A 9,997-nucleotide genomic window follows, 5' to 3' on the forward strand; every position below is an offset into this window, starting at 1 on the left:
AAGAAAGAGTTGGATAGAGCTCTCAAGGATAGTGGAATCAAGGGTTACGGAGATAAGGCAAGAACAGGATACTGATTAAGGATGATCAGCCATGATCACATTGAATGGTCGTGCAGGCTCGAAGGGCAGAATGGCCTACTCCTGCACCTATTGTCTATTGTCTACTGAGCTAAGTGATCCCACAGTCAATGAATCAGATCTAAGCTCTGCAGTCATTAATGGTGATGGATAAACCCACTAAACTCACTGCCAAGGCAAGGAGGAGGCTCCACAAATATCCCCATCTTCAATAATGGAAGATCCCAACACATCAATGCAAATGATAAGATTGAAGCTTTCACAGCAATCTTCAGCCAGAAGTGCAGAATGAATAATCCACCGCAGCCTCCTCCAGTGGTCCCCAGCATTACATATACCAGTCTTCAGCTAATTCGATTAACTCCAAGTGATATCAAGAAATGTTTGGAAGCACTGGATACTGCAAAGACTGTGGGCCCAGACAGCATTGCGGCAATAGTACTGAAGACCTGTGCTTCAGGACTTGCTGCTCCCCTAACCAAGCTGTTCCAGCATAGTTACAACACTGGCATTTACCCGACAATATGGAAAATTGCCCAAGTATGTCCTGTACATAAAAAGCAGGACAAATATATAATGCATCCAATTACTGCCCCATCAGTCTATTCTTGATCATCAGTAAAGTGATTTAAGGTGTCATCAACAGTGCTATCAGGCAGCACCTGCTCAGCAAATACCTGAACAGTGACACTCAGTTTGGGTTCCACTCAGCTCCTGACCCCATTTCAGCCTTGGTTCAAATATGACAAAAGAGTTGAATTCCAAAGGTGAGATGAAAGTGACAGGCCTTGACATCAAGGCTGCATTCAACCGAGTGATGCGTTAAGGAGCCCTAGAAAAACTGGAATCAATGGGATTGGGGAGATCCAGTGGTTAGATTCATAGGAAGATGATCATGGTTTGAGGAAAGATTAGATTCCCTACAGTATGGTAACAGGCCCTTCAACCCAACAAGTCCACATTGACTCTCTGAAGAGTGATCCACCCAGACCTATGCCTTACATTTACCCCTGATTAATGCACCTAACACTGGGCAATTTAGGATGGTCAATTCACCTGACCTGCACATCTTTGGACTGTGGGAGGAAACCAGAGCACCCAGAAGAAACTCACACAGACACGGGAAGAATGTGCAAACTGCACACAGACAGTTGCCCAAGGTGGGAATCAAACCTGGATCCCTGGGACTGTGAGGCAGTGGTGCTAACCACTGAGCCACTGTGCCATTGTTGGAGGTCAGTTAGCTTAGCTCCAGAACATCTCTGCAGGAATAGCTCAGGGTCGTGTCCTAGGCCCAACCATCTGCAGCTGCTTCATCAATGACCAGCCTTCATCGTAAGGTCTGACGTGGGGAAGGTCGCCGATGATTGCACAATGTTCAACACCATTCACAACTCCTCAGATACTGAAGCAGTCCATGTCGAAATGCAACAAGATCTGGACAATATCCAGGTTTGGGCTGATAACTGGCAAGTAATATTCAGGCCACACAAATGCCAGGCTATGACCATAACCAATAAGAGACAATCTAACCACCACTCCTTGACATTCAACAGTGTTACCATCACTGAAACCCCCATTCTCAACACCCTGGGGTTATCATTGGCCAGAAACTCACTGGATCCACCACATAAATACAACGAGTACAAGAGCAGTTCAGAAGCTAGGAATACTGAAACAAGTAACTCACGTCCTGACTCCTCAACGCCTGTCCACCATCTACAAAGTACAAGTCAGGAATATGATGGAATACAACCCACTTGCCTGGATGAGTGCAGCCCCAACAACACTGATGAAGCTTGATGCCATTCAGGACAAAGCAACCCGCTTGATTTACGTTGTATCCACAAGCATTCACTCCCCCCCCATCCTCACTGTCGCTGGGTCAAAGTCCTGGAATTCTGTCCCTGATGGCATTGTGGGTCAACCCACAGCAGATGGACTGCAGTGGTTCAAAAGGCAGCTCACCACCACCTTCTCAAGGGCAACTAGGGATGGGCAATAAATGCTGGCCAGCCTGCAACACCCACACCCTAAAATATGAATGAAAAAAATCAGGATTTATTTAATTAAAAGCAGATTCACTATTGATGATACAATAAATTTGGGCTGCTCAAAACATTAGAATTGCATGATGTCAGAGATCGCACCAGGTTATTGAGTAGAGAAGAATAGAAATATTTAACACTAACTCAAGAATAACTGTAATTGTTACTCTCCTTTATGCTTTAGCTAATAAACCATTTAAATTTAAATAATATTCTACAGTAAAAGTTTTAATAAAATAAATTTAAATCATTTAAATAGAGATTCACCTGAATTACACTGCAGTGAATGCGTTGGTGAATAACTTTTCCAATGTCACAACAGAACAGTATGTTCTCTGATTTATTCATCTTATTATTGTTTGTCAGGAATTGGCTGCTGATTTTGTCAACACAACATCTTCCAGAAGTTTTTGGAAAGTCCTGAGGGTGTCATAGGTATCACGTGCAAGGCAATTTATATTTAAACATTCAACAGCCAGCTACTCCACAAAAGAAAATCAGCTATTCACATAGAACATCTTTCTTGAAATGCACATGAAAAAATGGATGGGTGTGATTTGATTAATCTTTGTTTTCTGCTGGGAAAATGTATCTGAGATTCCTGTTAAAACATAGGATTTGTGCCATTGAAGCTCTCGTGGGAATCCTGAATGGGGAGGTTTTCATCTCTTTGAGTTGGCAAGGTTGATGCCAGATGTTATTTATGTCTGAGACTTATGACACCTCAGCAACTGAATGATTTACTAGTTCCTTAGCTGGGTTGATCCAGCTAGCCTTGAGGCTTTAACAGCCATAAGGTAGATCATTTTGAGCTGTGGAGATGCCCTGTAGGGTGGTTATTGATAATCAGGGTACTGTGAGGATTATGCCAAATCCAGCAAAACTTAAACTCATTATTTAAAACAGAAACCAGTGAGCAGAGCAAAGGTTCTTGGAAAACTCATACAAATTGATGGCAAAGTGGTTAATTTATGAAAGGGTTTCTTGAAGTGATAACATCTTTAAACTTCGCATGCCATGAATGAAAATACACTACTTTTATAATTTAATCAGAATCTACTGATAGAATATCCAATATGAAGTCACCTGATTTGACTTTTGCTGCATTCCTATTTCAGAGCAGTGAATACACTTCAAAGAACATGATTAGCTGTACAGCAAGTTCTAAAAGGAACTATATGCGGTGTGATTGTCATGAGACAAATTTGGATGACCAAAAACTCTGTTTATGGTGAATTTGTCAGCCATTTGCACTGGCAGAATTGGAAATCTAGTGGAAGGATATCTGTGATGAGCTGAAGATCTGAAGGGGTAATGCTGAATTAGCTAAACTCACGCACACATCTTGTATAACCAATAAAATCACAGGCAAGCCTCGAGAAATGGGAGCAAATGGTCTTGCTCATGTCCTGAAGGTGTTTGCCTGAGAGATATTTTAAAGACAGACAAAACCAAGCTGTTTTTTGCTAGATTGCTCATGTTTAATGATGAACTGTTTAATGGTGGATGGTTAAGCAAGGAATGTGCCACTGCTACGATCTGTGCCAACATGAATGGCACTGAAAAGCTGCCACTTTGTGTGATAGGAAAGTTCAAGAAGCCACGGTGCTTTGTGAATGTCAGGACACCACATCCATAGCATGTGATATGACCTCCAGCAGTCTTGAATCATTGCATCATAGAGTCATAAAGCACGGAAACAGACCATTCAGTCCAATCAGTCCATGCCGACCATAATCCTAAACTAAACTAATCCCACCTACCTGCACCTGGCCTGTATCTCTCCTAACATTCTTCTTCGTGTACTTATCAAAATGTCTTTTACCTGTTGTAACTGTACCTGTATCCATTAATTCTTCCAGAAGTTCATTCCACACATGGAAAAAATGTTGCCTCATGTGTCTTTTTAAAATCTTTCTCCTCTCACCTTAAAGAATTGCCCCCTAGTCTTGAAACACCTGCCTTAGGGAAAGGACACCTGTCATTGACCTTACCTCCACCCCTCATTATTTTATAAACCTCTATAAGATCATCCCACAACCTCCTACGCTCCAGTCAAAAAGTCCCAGCCTATGCAGCCTATCCTTATAATCCAAACCCTCCATTCCTGGCAATATCCTGGTTATTTTTTTTCTGAACCTTCTCCCACTTAATAATATCCTTCAATGACAGAGCAACCAGAACTGGACTCAGTACTCCAGAAATGGTTTCATCAACATCCTGTATAACCTTGACATGATGTCCTAACCCCTATACTCAAAGACCTAAGCAAAGAAGGTAAGCGTGCTAAATGCCTTCTTAACCACCCTGTCTAAATATGATGCAAATCTCAAATAATTATGAGCTTGAACCCCTAGGTCTTTCTGTTCTACAGTACAACGCAAGGCCCTATTCTTAATTGTACAAGTCCCGCTCCTGTTTATTTTACAAAAATGCAATGCCTCACATTTATCCAAATTAAACTCCATCTGCAGTACTTCAGCCCATGGACCCAACTGACCCAACACTTTGTAATCTTAGATAACCTGCTTCACTGTTCCCTATATGTTACCAATGTTGATATCATAAACAAACTTATTAACTATGCCTTCTATATTCTCATCTAAATCATTTATATAAATGACAAACAGAAGCAGACTCAGTATGAACACTGTTGGTAACAAGCTTCCAGTCTGAAAAACAACCCTCATTCACCACTCTCTGAGGTTTGGATCAATGGATCAATGGAAGTAAAGTTCTATCTTCCTGAGGAGTCTGATGAATATCTGTCCACTCAACTCCCTATAGCTGCAAAGTCTATAAGCATGCTGCAGGATTTCACACACCAACACAAAAACAAGGAAACATGTTTGACTAAATTGCTGACAAGGAAGATCTCACTGTATTTGTCCATTGACAGCGTGCTAAATAGTACAAGGTCATTGAGAGCTAATTCCCAATCATATGTGATGCCTTTTACTGGACAATATCAGGCCATTGTAATTTGTGAACACATTTGAACAAAAAGACATTTTTCACATTTACTGCATCCCAGTGATTTCATTTTTTTTGACATGCTGCATCTACAGGTAATGTCAGTAACATATTTAGGAGTCTTCAGCTATCTTGAAGCTTGGTTTGATATAAATGTGTGCACACACTTCTTGTTCAATTTATTATAATTTTACTCAGATGCTTTTTTTTGTGTGTATTAAACTACATAAAGGGGTGACATGGATTAAAACATGTCCACTAATCTCTAAGGCTTTATTTTATTATTTCATGAGTTGCGGACATCACTGGCTAGACCAACATTTATTTTCCATCCTTTGTTGCAGTTGAGAAGGTGATGGGGAGCTGCCTTCTTGAACTGCAGTCCATTTCTTGTAGGTAAACCTACAATGCCATAGAGGGCAGGAACTCCAGGGTTTTAACCCAGTGACACTGAAGAAACAAGAATATTTTTCCAAGTCTGGATAGTGAGGGGAATTTACAGGTGCTGCTGCTCTCCTTATCCTTCTAGATGGTAGTGATTGTGGGTTTGGTGGGAGCTGTCTAAGAAGCCTTGGTGAATTGCTTCAGTGCATCTTGTAGATGATACTGTTATTGAGCATTGGTGGTGGAGGGAGATTGTGGACGTTTGCGGATGTAGTGCCTATTAAGTAAGTTGCTTTGTCTTGCCTTGAAGCAATCCCAAATGGCAGCTGTTGAAGTAAACCTCCCTGATGGAGTATAAATGAAACAAGTATCTTGATTATTAGTTCAATGGCACCAATCAAAATCCACCATTTGTATCAAGTTTCAGACGAATTTGACTGTTTGATAATTTATCCAAGCTCTCATCAATCCTCACTATAGAGGGTATTTCTCAGCACTGACTTGTTGAGCTGTGTGAGATCAATGTAAGTTCACATGGATCCATTAGGTTTGGATGCAGTAACCATGTCTCAGAAATGCACAGTTGGTTTTGAACTAGGGAAATGAGAACCATTCTAGTTATAGAACATAGAATATAGAAGAATACAGCGCAGTACAGGCCCTTTGGCCCTCGATGTTGCGCCGATCCAAGCCCACCTAACCAACACTAGCCCACTATCCTCATATGCCTATCTCTACAAGTTGTTTCTCAACTTGTTTAATTAAAGGATATGGAATTTTCTTTATGCAGAAAGACATAATGGTTGTGCATCTTCATTCCATGTGATGCTGTCTTCAGTAATGAGCTTCTCTAATGAATAAATAATTTAGGATGTTCTTATTCAATGAAGATCTCCACCTTCTGCTGCTGTAACCTCTTTGACCTTTTGAAGAAGCTTGAGGGCAAGACATATATTCTGCTCAAGCGTGAGAGCGAGACTTCTCGATTATGGATTATGTATCTTTTTTTTACTACCTGATGCTTACTTGTGTTGGAGAGTTGCTTAGCATACCTTTTATGTTATGTCACATTTGTTAAAGTTAATTGTGCTACAAAAAAGAGTATTTTCTATTAATGATGAAAACAGGTGTGAATTCCTTTTGTTCTGAACAGCAATCAGTCAGGAATATTGATCACGTTGATGGTCTAATTGTGATTTAAAACATGTTGGGATGACTTAATAGACAATAGGGTACAATTATTGGTACATGGGGTAATCATTCCAATAATGAGTCAGGTGAAACTCCTTTCCACGCTTTCTGCCAAGAGGATTATTCCTTATAAAAGAGAGTAAATCTGTCCACAATACCCCAAATACTATCTCAGCAACACTCTCAATGTTGATCACAATAATTATTTTCCCTCATTTAGCTGTCTCAGCTTCTTCCTTGTGCCGTAAAAATCCATTCCTTCTCTCTACGCAGCAAATGATATGGAATTTAGAAGATCCTTACATCTGTACATGAACATCAATGAAGTCATCACCAGAGGTGCCGATGGAGATGAATATCACTCTCAGAGGGAGACTCAATCAGAAAGAATTCACTCGAAACAGGGAATGGTCACCTACCTGAATGGAAATGACTTGCAGGAACATGGAAATCAGGCAGAGGAAGCTGTATGCAATTTTATTTTGTCTGTTGCTTTGTGGATATCTCCCCATCCTAACAGTTTTCTAATTTATGTGCTCATAGAGCCATGGAGAAGTACAGAATGGAAAGAGACCTTCGATCCAACTCGTCCATGTCCACCAGATATCCTAAACTGTTCTAGTCCCAATTCCCAACATTTAGCCCATATCCCTCTAAAGCCTTCCGATTCATGTACTGTTTTTAGAATCCCCACGATGTGGAAACAGGCCCTTCAGCCCCACAGGTTCACACCGACCCTCTGAAGAGTATCCCACCCAAACCCTTACCCAATTACTCTACTTTTATCCCTAAACTACACATCACTGAACACGATGAACTATCCAGGTTCCAAACCATATGATACGTTTTATGTTCCTTAATCATTTAACTTTAGTTCCTCCTAGCCTTTTTTTTGTTTTCTTTCCTGATATCTTTGTATTTTCCTTTATCAAACTTTTTCCTGCTATCAACTCACTTTGCTAATGCAACTTGCCCTACCCAGTCTGACCAGTAGCATTGTGATTCACTCTTAACTGCCCTTTGAAATAGCCTGGCAATTCACCCAATAAAGGCATTTATGGTTGGGCAATAAATGTTAGCCTCACAGATATTACCCACATCCCATGAATGAAATTACCAAAAAAAGATAATAGCATCAGTTTTAACTCCATGTCATACTGGGAAGGTGCAGAGAGTTTTCCATAAGAAACCTCTATAATGCGAGTAAGATTTGACCATGACTGAAGGTACAACTGAAAACTACATCCAAAGACTGGATTGGCTAAATTTCAATGGCAAAAGTCTCCAGATGGAGCAGAACAACATGTGACTTTGTGACTGTTCATGGAGACAAGCAAGGTGTTGGATTGATAGCCAGGGTTGTGTCAGAAGGACTTTGCTGTTCAGATGGAGAGCATCAGGGATGGTGGTGGTGGTGGGTTGGGGGATTCAGAGTGTGAGGGAAACAAAGAGGGGAATTACACACCACAGAAAGAGATTCCCCAATCCTGCCACACGCCTTGAAAAAGCTAGCAGGGGCAATGGAACAGATTTCAGGAAGCTTATCACCACTTTCTTTATGTCATTTAGAGGTTATAATGAATGCTAGCTTTACCAGTGACCTCCACTTTAATTAAAGAATAAAGTAAATATAAAAAGTGAAGGCAATGAGAAGGATGAGGCACAAAGAAAATCTTGCTTAATTCACTAGTGTTTTCAGATAGAAGATCTACCTCTTGACGCCTTTCAACGAAGGCTATCTGCCATCATTACCGAGCCTGATTTGCATATGATGCTGGACACACAACAGTGTGGTTGGCTGATGAAGGGAAAATCACCACAGACCTGCCACACCATAGAGCTTCTGTCTTTGTACAGGCAGATGACTGATGGTGTTTAATCTGAGGATCACACACCTCAGGGAAGTGGAGAGGTTGATTCCTTCATGGTAACCATAGCCAATGTGGGAATTGAATCCACACCATTGGTATTATTCTGCATCACAAAACAGCCACAGAGCCAGAGAGTCATAGAGATATAAAGCATAGAAACAGAACGTTTGGTCCAACTTTCCATGCTGATCAGATGTCCTAAATTAATCTAGTCCCATTTGTCAACATTTAGCCCATATCCCTCTAAACACTTCCTATTCATTTACTCATCCAGGTGCCTTTTAAATGTTGTAATTGTACCAGCATCCACCACTTCCTCTGGTAGCTCATTCCACATATGCACCAGCCTCTGCATGAGGTTGCTCTTTAGGTCCCTTTCAAAATTTCCCTGTCACCTTCAACCTATGCCCTGTAGTTTTAGACTCCCCTACCCCAGGGAAAAGACCTTGTCTTTTTACCCTTTTAATACCCCTTATGACTTTATAAATCTCTATAAGGTCACACCTCGGCCTCTAGCGTTCTAGGGAAATAGCCCCAGCCGATTCAAACTCTCCCTATTACACAAGCCCTCCAACCCTGGCAACATCCTTGTAAATCTTTACTGAACTTTTCAAGTTTTGCAAAATCCTTCCTAAAGTAGGGAGACCAGAATTTCATAAAATATTCCAAAAGTAGCCTTGTACAACTATAACATGACCTCCCTACTCAATGCACTGACAAATAAAAGCAAGCATACAAAATGCCTTCTTCACTATCCTTCACTATTCACATCTACCAGCGACTGTACTTTCAAGGAACTATGAACCTGCACTCGAAGACCTCTTTTTCTCAGCAACACTCCCCCAGGCCCTTACCATTGAGCGTATAAAACCTGCCCTGATTTGCCTTTCCAAAATGTAGCACCTCACATTTTTCTAAATTAAACTCCATCTGCCACTCCTTGGCCCACTGGCTCACTGATCAAGATCCCATTGTACTCTGAGGAAACCTTCTTCGCTGTCCACAACGTCTCCAATTTTGGTGTTATCTGCAAACTTACTAACTATACCTTATATATTCACATCCACATCTTTAATACTATTTTGCAGCCAACTGAGCTAATCGACCCTCTGATTGAACTATTATCTATAACTGCCCTCTGAAATAGTTTAATTCAAGTTGGGGATTATTAGGGATGAGGAGAAAGTGAGGTCTGCAGATGCTGGAGATCAGAGCTGAAAATGTGTTGCTGGAAAAGCGCAGCAGGTCAGGCAGCATCCAGGGAACAGGAGAATCGACGTTTCGGGCATAAGCCCTTCTTCAGGAATGAGGAAAGTGTGTCCAGCAGGCTAAGATAAAAGGTAGGGAGGAGGGACTTGGGGGAGGGGCGTCGGAAATGCGATAGGTGGAAAGAGCTCAAGGTGAGGGTGATAGGTCAGACTGGGGTGGGGGCAGAGAGGTCAGGAAGAAGAT

This window comes from Chiloscyllium plagiosum, chromosome 2 (assembly GCF_004010195.1).
Source record: "Chiloscyllium plagiosum isolate BGI_BamShark_2017 chromosome 2, ASM401019v2, whole genome shotgun sequence".
NCBI classification, from domain to species: domain Eukaryota; kingdom Metazoa; phylum Chordata; class Chondrichthyes; order Orectolobiformes; family Hemiscylliidae; genus Chiloscyllium; species Chiloscyllium plagiosum.